The sequence below is a fragment of the Nuphar pumila genome, chromosome 16 (assembly GCF_984573655.1).
Source record: "Nuphar pumila chromosome 16, dmNupPumi1.hap1.1, whole genome shotgun sequence".
NCBI lineage: Eukaryota > Viridiplantae > Streptophyta > Magnoliopsida > Nymphaeales > Nymphaeaceae > Nuphar > Nuphar pumila.
In genome coordinates, this window is record NC_143264.1 from 50,774,746 (window position 1) to 50,788,973 (window position 14,228).

A 14,228-nucleotide genomic window follows, 5' to 3' on the forward strand; every position below is an offset into this window, starting at 1 on the left:
GATCCTAAGATGGTTCTGGAGTCTGAGATCCAAAGTAGAACTGGGCTCTGGATCCTAAAGTGGATTTGGATCTGAAGTCTAAGATCCAAAGGTAGAATTGTATTTTAGGAAACTGGATCCAAGTTGATCTAATTTTTAGATTTGAGTTTCCAAACTTGATTTGAGAATTTGAATTTTGAATATGCAAAATGGATTGGAAAAGTCGAATTGGACTTTTGAATTTGAAGCTTGAGTCTGGAATGAATCCAAATTTCCAAATTGGAATTGAATTTGAAAAAAATGAACTTTAGGAATTGAATCTTGAATATACAAATGAATTTCAAAGTCAAGTTAGACTTTGAAGTTTTGAATTTGAAATTTAGAAGATGAAGAGAATCTCAAAGTTAATTTGAACTTTTGGATTTGATTGGAGTTTTGAGTGTAAAATGAATTTCAAATTCAATTTGGATCTTGAATTTGAAGTTAGAATCTGAATTTTGGATATAAGTTGATTCTAAAGTTTTTCAAAGTCAAATGGGACCTTGAAATTGAATTCTTGAATCCTTTTGAAAAACAGAGTTGAATTTGAAAATAGGATTTGATGAAGAAAAGAATCACTTGGATTTATGAAAAAAGGATTTTAAAAATATGATGCGACTTTATCCTAAATGATGAATGAATTTAAATAATTTAAATTTTTGGATTTTGAAAAGCTATTCCATTCTTTTAAATGAATTAAAAGAAGATTGAAGATATAATACATCCTTGACTATGGTCATTGAATGTATTATATAATAATCTATATTTAAATTCAAGAGAAGAATGAAACACATTTGGTGCTTTTATAGAATTTAAAATGAAATTAACTCTCAATATACCCTGACTATGGCTATTGGTATATATTTTGAGTCAATTTTAAGTTAAATTCTAATAAAAGGAGAAAATATTTAAAGAAATATGATGAATTTTGAAAATGGATCCAGTGTGGATCCAGTGTTATTTCGTAAAAGATAAAAATCTTAAGTTTTGTCCACACCCTGACTATGGTCATTGATGTGGATCATCAACTTAGGACCCATTACCTCTTACGAAATAGTGTATGTGCCATTCGTGTTTCACCATTGTGAGATTTTGAGAAATGAGGGTAAAAGATGCATGAAGACAGGTAATTTATGATTTTATAATGTTCATTCATTCTATCTAAATCATGAAATGTAAATTCTCATTCAATATCCAGCTATTACAGCACATTTGAATTTGCAGCTCCAAGTAATGACATTCTCCACATATTACCTACAAATACACTTGGTTAGTACAAAAAAGAGAAGAGAAATGATATGTGTCCTATAGATATCAAATGGAAAAGTTGCTCGTATGCCAAGATATGAATGATGAAAAAGATGGGTAATGACATGCATACTTATATACGTATATATACATGGGGTTTTTATACATATACATATGTATGAGTATATACGTATATATATACATATATATATATATATATATATATATATATATTACATACATGTATGTATGTATAACCTAGATAGCATATACTATGTGTAAATGGATGAGGATGAAAGCTAATGAAGGGATTAGAGCAACTTATTGATTTGCCGTAAAAAGGAAATTTTGCAGCAATTCTATGAACTTTTGGACAACCCTCATGATCACAAGTAGGGTACACTGATCATGCCTAAAGTTTGGAAATAACAGAAGAATAATGTGGGGGGTTCCTGGAGTGCTATTCATGACAGTGCAACAGGGGGATGTAGGAGATTGAAGTTCTTGACAGCAGTGAAAGTGTATGTGCTGGTGTCTTGTGGTTGCAATGGGTGGTGACAAAACATAGTAAGTAAAGTATGAAGGAATCTGGATTTCAGATTTCATAGGCAATTCCCCAAATGTATCAAGAAGAATCTGAGACTCTGATGGACTAACTCCCAAGCCCCTGGGCCAGCATGATGATGGAATCGACTACTGGTCGATGTTGGAAGGCTCTGATGACAGGTGCTTCAGCATAACAGACGATGAGGTTAATAGGGAGGAAATCATGGTTGGAGTTGCCTCTGAACAGCATCTTCAGTTCTTCTGACCAGGGCCCGATTTATCAGGAGACTGAAGGTTTCCCAACATAACCCAACCCTGCTACAGAATAAGCTTGTTGAGCAGCTACCACAACACTTGAACTCTAACTTGCCTGGATTTTACCATGAAAATGAGCACCAGCCTCATGTGCTTAACAATGTCCAACTGGTGGTAGACCAAGCTTCGTGTAAAGTGCTTGTGACAGCCTGACTAAAATCCATTATGAATAGACAGGGATCTTATAGCTGATAACACTAACCTTAGACAGGGAGTGATGGTCTGAATGAACATGTCAATTGTAGGTATGCATATAGAGAGTGCAATCAAAATGAACTTAGAGAGTTAACATGTGGACAAGAAATCACATATATACATATATATCTATATATATATACATATATACATATACATATATATATGTATATATATAATGGAAACAAAACAGGAAAACAGTTATACACAGGATGACAATAATGGAAATGGAAGCATGGAACTTATTATATACAGACTGATGATAATATCGCGTAATGTCAGTGATATGACTCTTATAGCATGAGGAGATTTCAAATTTCAACGATTCAACAGCAACGTCTGCTTAGACCCACAGGGAGAGAGATGCTGCAGATTTTATCAAGTTAGTAGTAGTAAAAAAAAATCCGACGCTCAAGAGTGGTACCTCTGTCACTCAGATGACCCTTGGAAAGAATGTAATTTATGGATCGGACAGCATCCTAAATGCAATTATACCACAGTTTTGATATTGCGGTATATGTGCAAATATCTGTCTTCTCTGAAGTCTTGAGATATGCCCATTCGTACCAGAAGCAGGCCATATGTAACGGAGTGAAACCTGAAGGCTACCACAGAAGTCTTATTGACCCCCTTTCTCGCCTCTAAAGTCATCCTTGCATTTGCATATATTACAATTTTCATGCCAAGAACAACAGAGAACGCAGGGGCCGATGAATCCAGAAGGGAAAGCAGTGGTGCTGAACAAGGTATTTGCGGGAGCAGGTTTGCAGAGCTTCTGTTCATCGCAGACACGTGCTCCCGACTATATACCAAACCTTTTAACTGAACCCAGGAACGAGAAAATAACCATGAAAATTCCAAGATACTTATGCTGGGTGAACAGGAAGGAGGTTTTTCCTACAGAAATGGACTACAATGCTTTGACACAATTCCCTTACCATTCACACCCTCCTCTACATCGTTTTCCAATAGACCAGAGCCATGAAAAGGCGACCAATGAATGGGATTTGGTCGTGCGAGCAATGCCAACCAGTTTTGATTTCAGTCAGCATACACAAGTAAGACATCTTCCCCCCCCCCCTTTTTTTGACGTATTTATATAGACAATTGTGGAATATTATGCAATAATCCCGGACCTGCCTATTCCCACGACAGTGATTCATACAGAAATTCATGGTTTTGTCATACCTTCATAATAGGATCCGTAAAAAAAAGAAAAAGGGGTGCCGACCTCTTCCCCTTTTGAATGAGGTAGCACCTCGCAAATGAGAAATGGGGCTAGGCATTACAAACATATTGTCGAGCCCAGATGCTAAATCGATGGAATATATTAATGGATATGGATGACAATATTATTGATGACAACGGAACTTTAAACATCTAAGGAAATACTAACAGAGTGCAGTAATTGAAATAGAAACAATGTTCTAGACAAGAGTGCGAAAAACGGAAGTGATAAATCTAGCATTATAAGAGATCAAACGTACACAGGTATGGCTAATAAAGAGAAATAAGAACTAAAGTGTAACCCGATTCATCAATAGGGAACCAGAATCCCTGTGTAAACAGGAAATTGAGATATCAACAGGGAATCAGAAATAAAAGCAACATTAGACTAGGATATCATACAAACAGCAAAACACAGGAGGGGAACGAACAAACAAAACAAACACAAAAAAAAAAAGAAAAAAAAAAGAAGTGTCGGAATATCGATATTCCGTTGATGTAGCATTATGTAAACCGATGTTGCTATATGCAAATCGGGTTTACAAGGTATGCTTTGATGGATTTTAAAGCAAACAAACAACAACAAAAAAAAAAGAAAGAAAAAAAAAAGGTGTAAACACAGCAGAGAGAGAGGGGGGTTTTACCAGATTGCGGGATCGTGAAGGAGGATCCGAGGAGGTGAAGACCGGTCTCTTTTCTTCTACTCTGGAGGCCTACTGCCGCTGGAGGAGAGGAGAGAATCAGGGGATTGCTTGAGATCTTGCAGGAGGGAGCTCAGTGATGAAGGAGAGAGGAAGTGCCCGGACGATCGATGCCGATGGATGATGAATCTCCCCTCTCCCGAGTGTAAGGGATGGCTCTCTTTTTAAAGCAGGAGAAGAAGCTCCAGAAGCCTCTTCCGTTAGAGATGAAGGGTCGATGGGAGGTTCGGTTGTTGATGGGCGGAGGAGAGAAGGGAGGTTGTTGCGGCTAGAAGCCATGGAGGCTTCGAGAAGGGGGATCTCGCCGATGGGGGTTTCGGTGAGAGAGAGAGTGATGTGGATCGAATGGCTGCAGAGGGGTTTGTTGCAGATGGACCAAGGATGGGGGGTTTGCGAAGTGGAGAGAGGCGGTCTCTTCGTTAAAACCCTAAAAAAAGAATTTTGCCACACATACCCCCCCCCCGTTACTTTTAAGATTTTGCCGAGGGGGGTTTCCCAACAAACTTTTGCAAAAAGGGTATTTTTCAAAAACTAATTTTTTGTGTTTCTTTTCCACTTGTATTTTCCAATTTTTTATATTTTTTTGAAATAAAATCTTAAAGTTTTACGAAAAAAAAACAAAGATAAAACACTAATTTTTTTGTGTTTTTCTGAGAAATATTTACAAAAGTGTATTTCCGATAACTTCAGACCATTTTGGGGAAATTTCTTTAGAAGAAGGGGTTTGGACCCAGGTTTTGAGAAAATGTTCGAGTTTTGATACTCGAATCGAGAAATACAACGTGATGGATCCAAACGGATGTCGGATGGACTGTCCGAGCTATTTAAAACTATTTTTGGTATTTTCTATAATTTTAATTTAAAACTTGGACAATGAGACTCAGATTTGGATCTGGACAATGGATCCAGATCCGAAATCAATTTAAACATATAGAATGAATTTAATTTCAGTAAAATTTGAGAAATGAACTGGAATTTAGATTTGAAATGACTCATTTACTCAAAGATGGATTTAGGGGTAAGAAGGGAATATTTAAAAGATTTTGAAAAATTTGGGGTGTTCACAGTGAGTAAGAAAATGAATGCTTGAGAGAATAGGAGTGAAAACATTGAATTTGATGTTTCAATTCATTGATTTTGAGTGTAAATCTCACTCTTATTTATAGCTGAAGAATTTCAGACATTGGTGGTATGAAGGGGTGTCAAACTGATAGTTTTGAACAGTCAAAATGTTTAAAAAATAAAAGAACGCAACTTCTGAAAAGTTGCAAAGCAATCACACACAAAGAACACAAAGATTTTATCTTGGTTCGGTCCTCCAGACCTACATCTAGTCCCCAAGCAAAACCCGCTTGAGATTTACACTATCAAACTTGTGTCACCACAAGATCAAACTGACCAAAATCGGTCTCACTTTCAGCAATAACCTTGCTGAAAGAAAACTTCTCCTTTAAACCAAGAAGACTCTATCCTTTTACAAAAAAATTGAAATAAACAACTTACAATTAGCCTATGAGTCTTTCTTATGAATGCAAAGGAAGTGGAATAGGTTTGCAGAGGCTTCTAAGGCTTCATAAATACTCAACTCACGATTTCACTGACTCACAAAAGAAATTAGAGTGAAGAACTTTAGTGAAAAGACTTAGTGAGTGAGAAAATGAATGCTTGAGAGAATAGGAGTTTAAAACATAGAATTCAATGTTTCGATTCATTGATTTTGAGTGTAGATCTCACTCTTATTTATAGCTGAAGAATTTCAGACGTTGGTGGTACGAAGGGGTGTCAAACTGACAGTTTTGAACAGTCAAAATGTTTAAAAATAAAAGAATGCAACTTTTGAAAAGTTCAAAAAATAGCTATATTAATCGATTAAAAAAGTTATCAGTTGAATAAAGTCAAATATTAGCAGACTGATTGTTAAATCAGTCGACTACTGTTTCTAGCCGAAAAGATTTAAATTCGGGATTTTGAAAATTAGTCGACTAGAGAAAAATTAGTCGACTGATGAAAATCCTTAATAGACTGAAAAAAGATTTCGGTAGACTTCTGTTAAATTTTTTAGAAATTGGACATTCGGGTCGGTCGACTAAGAATAGATTAGTCGACTGATCAGAAAATAGACATTTGGTATTAAAAAGGTGCCAGAAAATTGGTCGACTGATAAGACTATTGGTCAACTGATAAAACTAAAAATATAGGTAAAGGGCTTGGTCATGATCAAAAGGAGTAGGTGGAGTTAAAAAGATACATGCAGATACAAGTTCAAAAATATTACAAACCAAAAATGTTATCATAGCAATCAAAGTTCAAGAAAAGTGTTGATTTAACATCTCCTTGAGTTCAACTATATCAGACTAAATAGACGAAAATTGTTGACTAACATCCTCACGAAATGTGTGTTGGTGAAGTTTCAAAATCTTCAAGTCATTTTAGGATTTCATCATCATCTTGGCCAATAGAAAATTTCTTCCTTTTGCCTTGAGATGGAAGAGATATGGGAGATGGTGATGGTTTCAAGAGATATAGGAGATCCACATGATAAAGGTTCTAGATGTGATATTCTCATTCGTTTAAGAACAGTTTCATCAAAGATTTTCTTTTGAGAAATAGACTTTTCAGTATTTAGAGGTACTTTGAAATATTTAAAGATTCGAGTAAGGATACAGCCATATGGAAGAAAAAAATTTTGCTTCCATAAATTAGTAAAGAAGACGTTTGCCCAGTCTGCAGATATATTTCCAAATAAGACATATAGAGCATAAGATCAGTGGAAAAATAATCAAAAGAACCTGTTTTTGGAAGAACATTGTGAGCAAGAATTCTTCCTACAATTCGTGCCTGAGGTTGAAGATTAGTATTTTGAAAAGGAAGTGTGAACACCCTAAATTTTTCAAAATTTTGTAAAAATTATCCTTTTTACCCTTGGCCCCCATTTTCTTAATAATTGAGTCAGTTTTGATCAAAATTCCAGTTATTTCTTAGATTCACTAGAATCCAAATCCATTTTATATATCTGACTCAATTTCGGATCTAGATCTAGTACCAAAACCCAATTCTGAGCCCCATTATCCAATTTTTGAATCAAATTTATAAAAATCCAAAAATAATTTCTGAAAGGCTCAAATAGTGCATCCGCTATCCGTTTGGATCCACTGCTCCATATTTCTCAATTCGAGATCCAAAACTCAAATATTCTCTCAAAACTTTGGATCTAAACCCATTTTCTGAAGAAAATTCCAAAGAACAACCCGAATTCTTAGAAAACCCTTCTTTTGTAAATATTTTTAAATTTTGCAAAAATAGTTTTAAAATCCCTTATTTTCCCATAGTTTTAGAGTTTTATTCCAAAAATACAAAAAAAATGTAGAAAATGCCAAGAAAAGAACAAAAAAATCAAAATAGAAAAGAAAAAAACACAAAAAAATATAGTTTAGAAACCCCTCTTTGGAATTCATTTTTACTAAGAACCCCTTTCCAAAAAGCTTTGTAAAATGCAACCCTCATTTTGAAAATTTTAAAGAACTTGGGGGACCATTTTCGAAAAATACCTAACGGTTTTCTCTTATAAAAGAAAATCGCAGGAGTCCCCTTCGATTCATCAGTTTTCCACCCCCGCACCTTCCTTCCTCTTTCACTGATACAACTTTTGCCTCTCCATCCTATGGCGCTTCTCTCATTTTTCCTCTCACTCCTCCCCCTTTGAGCTGCTATAGGGAGCTCTCCTCCCTCCTTCAGAGTTTCTACAAAACCAAGGTAAGAAGCCCCTCCCCATTTCATCTTTTACCCATAGATTCTTTTGAATTTTAACGCATGTTCTCTATTTTCATTTTCATTATCCGTTACCTGTAATTCTTCATTTGCATTTTTTATTTCCAGTGATTGTTTCTGTGGATTTTTTATTTTTGTTGAATATCTTTCCTTATATATAGTTGATCGACGATGCCTCGTAATGGCATCGTCGATTCATCTAGATTTTGATTTTATCTCTACATTCATTTTACTATTTCCCTTTATTTTCTTTGTTTTACTTTTGATTTTTTGATTTTTGCCCCATTAACGCACCTTCCGCAATCTCGACTTGCATATGGCAATATCGAGTTACAGATGTGCAATATCAAGGGAATATGTGTATTCCAACACTTCTTTATTTTCTCTGTGATTCATTTACAGCTTTCTTTAGTGTTATAGATATGTTTGCGTTATCTAAATCCCTCATGCCATATCTCATTGGTTCATATATTGCTTATAATTCAATTTTTGGTTCATAATGCATTTGCTTATACATTTTCTTGCCTTTTTCTGCATCGTAACTTTATTCTCACCATTTCTAAGGCATTCATTGTCGAGCGGTATACCCTTTCCAAAGTATAAGGGATGCTTTCATTGAGAGGGATATAATGGTGGCCTTTTGGGCATGCATCATTTTCTATTATATGGCTGATTAGCGCTGCAACGATTCATTCTTTACAATTACTGCATACAGTATTCGTGTGTTTTGAAGCTATTCATGTGCATCACAATGTTAGTATGCCTCAGATCTGCTCAGCATTGCAATCATGGCATTCAAGACCACATAGCGTCTCCTGCTTCAGTTTAGATCATTATCTAAATTTCAATTCCAGCATCGTTTTTCTCTGGGTTATCGTCCTTATCCTTTTGCAGGTCCCTGCTTTCATTTACGGTAGATGTTCATGCCAGGCCATAGTGTAAATATATGCTTCTACTATTTAAGTTTTGCTGCAAGCATATGTTTGGCCACAACATAAATGCGAATTTATAGTTTCTGGATTTCATGGTAACACATGTTTATGCTCTGTTATAGCATAAACGAGTGTTTTTCACTTCCCTGTTCCTATATCTGATATCCCTTTTGGTTCAGATTCCCATTCCCCTTTTGATTTCCGATTTTGGAATCACCTTCATCCAGTAGGTACTTTCACCCCCAACTTTCAAGTACCTGCAATTAACGTCCGATCTGATCCAGTATCAAATCAAACCTACTTTGCAGCAATTTTCCCTCACACTGCTTGGGGTCTCTTCATTATTCAATAATATCACACTTCATTCTAACCTCAGTTCTTATGGTGAAGGCTTATGATTGAATCAAATTCAGACGATAATGTTGTTGTGATTGATAATGTTGTGTATTGAATAATGAATGTGAGTGTTACCGCTTTTTCCTTGAGAGGTGTAATCTTTATTCATTTACAGGGCATAATTCTTGCAAACCATTTGTTAGAAACAAAAAGTGGTCATGTTATCATTTGTCTCAAAGCCAAATTCCCACTTATACCTCCCCTGCGCCATTCCCTGTTCCAGTGTTTCCCCTTTATTGCATTTCATCAGATGCACACAGCATGATTCTGATTTGTCACTTAATACTGCATTGAGTTTACTCTACATGTAATTTGTGTTTAATCTATTTCATTGGTTTCGTTATATTAGTTGTGTTTTTAGCATGCTTCGTGTCATTAATATTTTTCTTTGAAATCTCGTTTTACCATTAGCTGATAGATTTTCAGCATCATCATATTCACTCTCATAGTAGTTACTAATATTATCCTGGTCAAATATATGATGGAATTGAGAGTACTTTATATAATTGGTCTGGAAACCACCTTCAGCATTTACACATGTGCAGAGTTCTTCCTTAAGGTGATTCTTCCGCATGTTTTGATTATCATTGCTGCTTTGCATGTTGCCGAGCATTTTGACAACATCTCACTCGTGCTTCTGGGAATACAGTGGCAGTAAAATATGTTGTCATAAAACCTTAGATAATGTTTTTGGTATCTCAAGATTGAAAAGCAACTAGAAACGTCAAATCTCCATGGGGAGGAAGGGAAAGAGTCAATCAAATCCCTTGAATTCAAAATTAGAGGCGTTACTGGTCATGAGATGGGTACATGTATCATTGAAGGAGGAAACCTTATTGTTTTTCTGGAAATGCTTGGGAGGCAAGTAGAATTGGCAAAAACTTTCTAGGGATGATGTTTCTGGTGTTCACAGTGGTTATATGGATCTCAAGGACACACTTGCGATATGGGGATCGGGAGTTTCTAATGAATGCATGCTTCATCTGTTTGGTATAATTTTCTTTAGCTGATGAAACTTGTTTTGCAGAGAATGGGGAATCAATTGCTTTATCAGAGGTAAGCAAAAGCTGCAGTAAAGCAGAAGGCTCTATGGCTATTGAAAATCAGTATAAACATGAGGCCTTGGGTTTCCAAAACCAGTGCCAAAACAAGACATCCTTATGCTTTCAAAAGGCTCTGTAATTAAATCAGATTCCCTGTATTTGTATAGTTTCTGTTTTATATTGACTTCATCTCTGTGTTGCATATGCACCCGCAAGTTTGCATATATTAGTTGCTATATTATATGTATAGTTCCATTGCTAAATATTATGAATTACTCAGTATTTATATGAGTTGTACAATAAGTTAGCCACCTGCAACATTGCCTACATCTCTTTCCACTTCATCACCCCACTGTACTTGTTGCAGTTGCATTTCAGTGCTTACCTACAACATTAATACCACTGTCACCTAGGCGTCTATACTCAAACACTTTATTGCTGCCACCTGTTACACTCACATTGCTACTATACCATCTCATTATTCACCTCATTTGTATAGCTATCACGTCTTGCACACTATCACCTGTGTACCTACATTTATCATTTCAGCTCCTTGCTCCCCTGTTGTGGCCTCTACACCTTCATTTGTTATATCTCATCACATGTGCTCTGCACTTCATTACACAGCACTCGTATACCCAATACAACATATGCTGCCTATTACCTGTTGCATCATCATCTCATTATATTTGTAGCAGTAACCTCCAGCACATCCCTCACTACGCCTACACATTACACCACTTACCTGCCTTTTCACATCCAGCACGTAGCATCCTCCATCATTCCATGTATTTGCATATAGCACCTACATCCCCTATGCCAGCCTTCCACTTCACTTATTTCCTGCTAAATGCATGGTTCACTACCATTACCCTATTCACCCCACAACACCCATCACCATCCATTCACCTTATGTAGCATCATATCTCCGCTCAGCTACTTATTTTCTGCAAAAGCCACTTTTCACCTAGCCACCTCCTACAGCTAACCTGCTTCACTTACTACACTGGCACCACGACTCTCACTGCACTTGTAGTCACTATTCACACCTATACACATGTCATAGCTGTCACCTTGCCTCGTTATTAGCCTGCATTACAACACTTCTAGCTCTTCCAGTCATTGTTGTTATACCCACGCAGCACCCTGTTGCTTATGTCTGCCTGCACTTGGGATACATTAATCTTGCTGCCTATCACCCCTTTTATCAGCCCTGATACGAAATTCCACTATTTTCCCTCACACTAATTCTTCCATTATTCATTCACTGTCACCATCCATGTTATCTTCCTCTTACATACGGCTTTCGTTCATCAAACTTTCACTTGATTGCGCGTATATTCCACTTTTCTCCAGCCTTCACCTTGTCTTGCTTGCATATGCCTACTTCAGTAACACCTACCATACACCAGCCGCACCTTATCTTCATAAACACACAGCCCCTTTACTATTTATTTGTTGTGATTTCCTGCATCACGGATGCATAAATCCCTCCCCCCCCCCCCCTCCCCCTGTCATAGGTCCTCACAACTTCCCCCTCTTCATTCTACTACTGTATTTGCTTTCACTCACAACAACACTAAAAACTGTATATTTCCATTCATTCCTTGCATTTGCATGGTAGTGGGCCCCTCTTGAACATATATGCATTAGGCTCATACATATTTCCTCTCCATCTAGCATACGAGCACCCTTTATTTGCATAAGGTATAATATTTTAGGCAAAATACATGTAGATTCACATCTTACATAAAGCATTATACATCTCTCTCATATGGATACTCGTGTACATTTTTAGCATTCATATTTTTTAGTAGCTTAGGATATTATATGTGCATTTCATCATTAGTTTAGTGTATGAAAACTCATTCCAACACATATTCTTTCACTAGCTCAGGGCCTTACACATATATTTCAACATTCATTTCCTGATTAATTTAGGATATCCTACATATTTTTCTTACACATTTTCATATAGGCTTTCTTACATATCTGTTTGGGTTTTCATATGACATTCTTCATTTTCTCATATGTTTTCTACTGTATTTTTGCTTTATACTAACCCTATTTTGCAGGGATACATGAAAATGTTGATTCCCTCTCTTAGATTAGGAATTTATTATTTCAATTTCAATTTGAGAATTATAATAGCTATATATAATGAGAATTCTTTCCATTTCCAGCTGTAGATTAGAATGTATGAGCATGTAAATATCATGAATTGTCTGTTTCATATCATTTTCTCTTTTATTTCAAAATTTCACGAATGGGAACATGAATGGCACATGCACCATTCTAATAAAATGTGACTAATCCTAAGCAAATGACTTGCATTGATGGCCATAGTCAAAATGTGGGCAATGCTTAGGATTTTTATCTTTTATGGAATAACATTGGATCCACACTGGATCTCCTTTAAAAAAAATCATCATATTTTCTGAATTTTTCTTCCTTTATCAGAGTTTAACTTAAAATTAATTCAAAACATATATCAATGGTCATAGTCAGGATATATTGAGAGTTAATTTCATTTCAAACTCTATAAAGGCACCAAAATGTGTTTTATTCTTCATTTAAATTTAAATATAGATTATCTTATAATACATTTTATGACCATAGTCAAAGATGTATTATATTTTCAATCTTATTTCAATTCACTTAAAGAATGAAATATGCTTTTCAAATTCAATTTTCAAACATTCTTTTAATTCATTTCATCATTTAGGATAGAATTACATCATTTTTTTTTAAATATTTCAAATCTTCTTCAAAAATCTAAGTGATAATTCTTCAAATATCTTCTTCATTTCTCAAATCAATCTTCAATTCCTATTCAAATTCATCTTCCTATCCTCAAATTCTATTTTATTTCAAAATTCAAACTTCAATTTCAAAGTCCAATTCGACTTTGAAATTTTAAACTCATTTCTAGATTCAAAATTTAATTTTCAATTCAGATCAAATTTCAAAGTTCAATTCAACTTTGAAATTCCAAATTCATTTTCAAGATTCAATTTCAAATTCAATTCAATATTCCAAATTGAATTTCAAAGTTCAATTTAAACTTTGGAATTTCCAGATTCATCTCCTGATTTCAAAATTCAAGTTTAAAATTAAGTTTATTCTTTATTTTTCAAAATCTCCCAAGATTAAGTCATGATTCTCAAATCAATTCATTTATCCAAAATCAAGGTTTTGAGATTGATTTTGAATCTAAAAAAAATTGATTTTCCCTAAAATTAAGCCCACTTTCAAATTCAATCTGGATTTCCAAAAATCCAGATTCATCTTCAAAGTCCCATTTGGATTTTCAAAATCCAAATTCCATCTTAGATTCTAGATTTCAGATCCAATTCCATCTTTGGATTCAGATTTTCAAATCCAATTCCATCTAGGATTCCAGATTTCAAAAACCAATTCCATCTTGGATTCTAGATTTCGAATCCAAATTCCATCTAGGATTTCAGATTTTAAATCTGATTCCATCTTGGATTCTAGATTTTGGATCCAATTCCATCTTAGATTCTAGATTTCGGATCCAAATTCCATCTAGGATTCCATATTTTAAATCTGTTTCCATCTTGGATTCCAGATTTTGGATCCAATTCCATCTAGGATTCCAGATTTTCGAATCCAATTCCATCTTGAATCTCATATTTCAAAGTCCAATTCAAAACTCAATTCCATTTTCAAATCTTATCTAGATTTCAGGATTCCAATTTCAATTTCCAAAACCACTTTTTCTCCAAGTCTAAATTCAATTTTCAAATAAAAAATTCCTATTTCAGGTTCTGAAATTCAAAATTCAAAACCAAAGATCCCTTTTTCAAAATCCATTC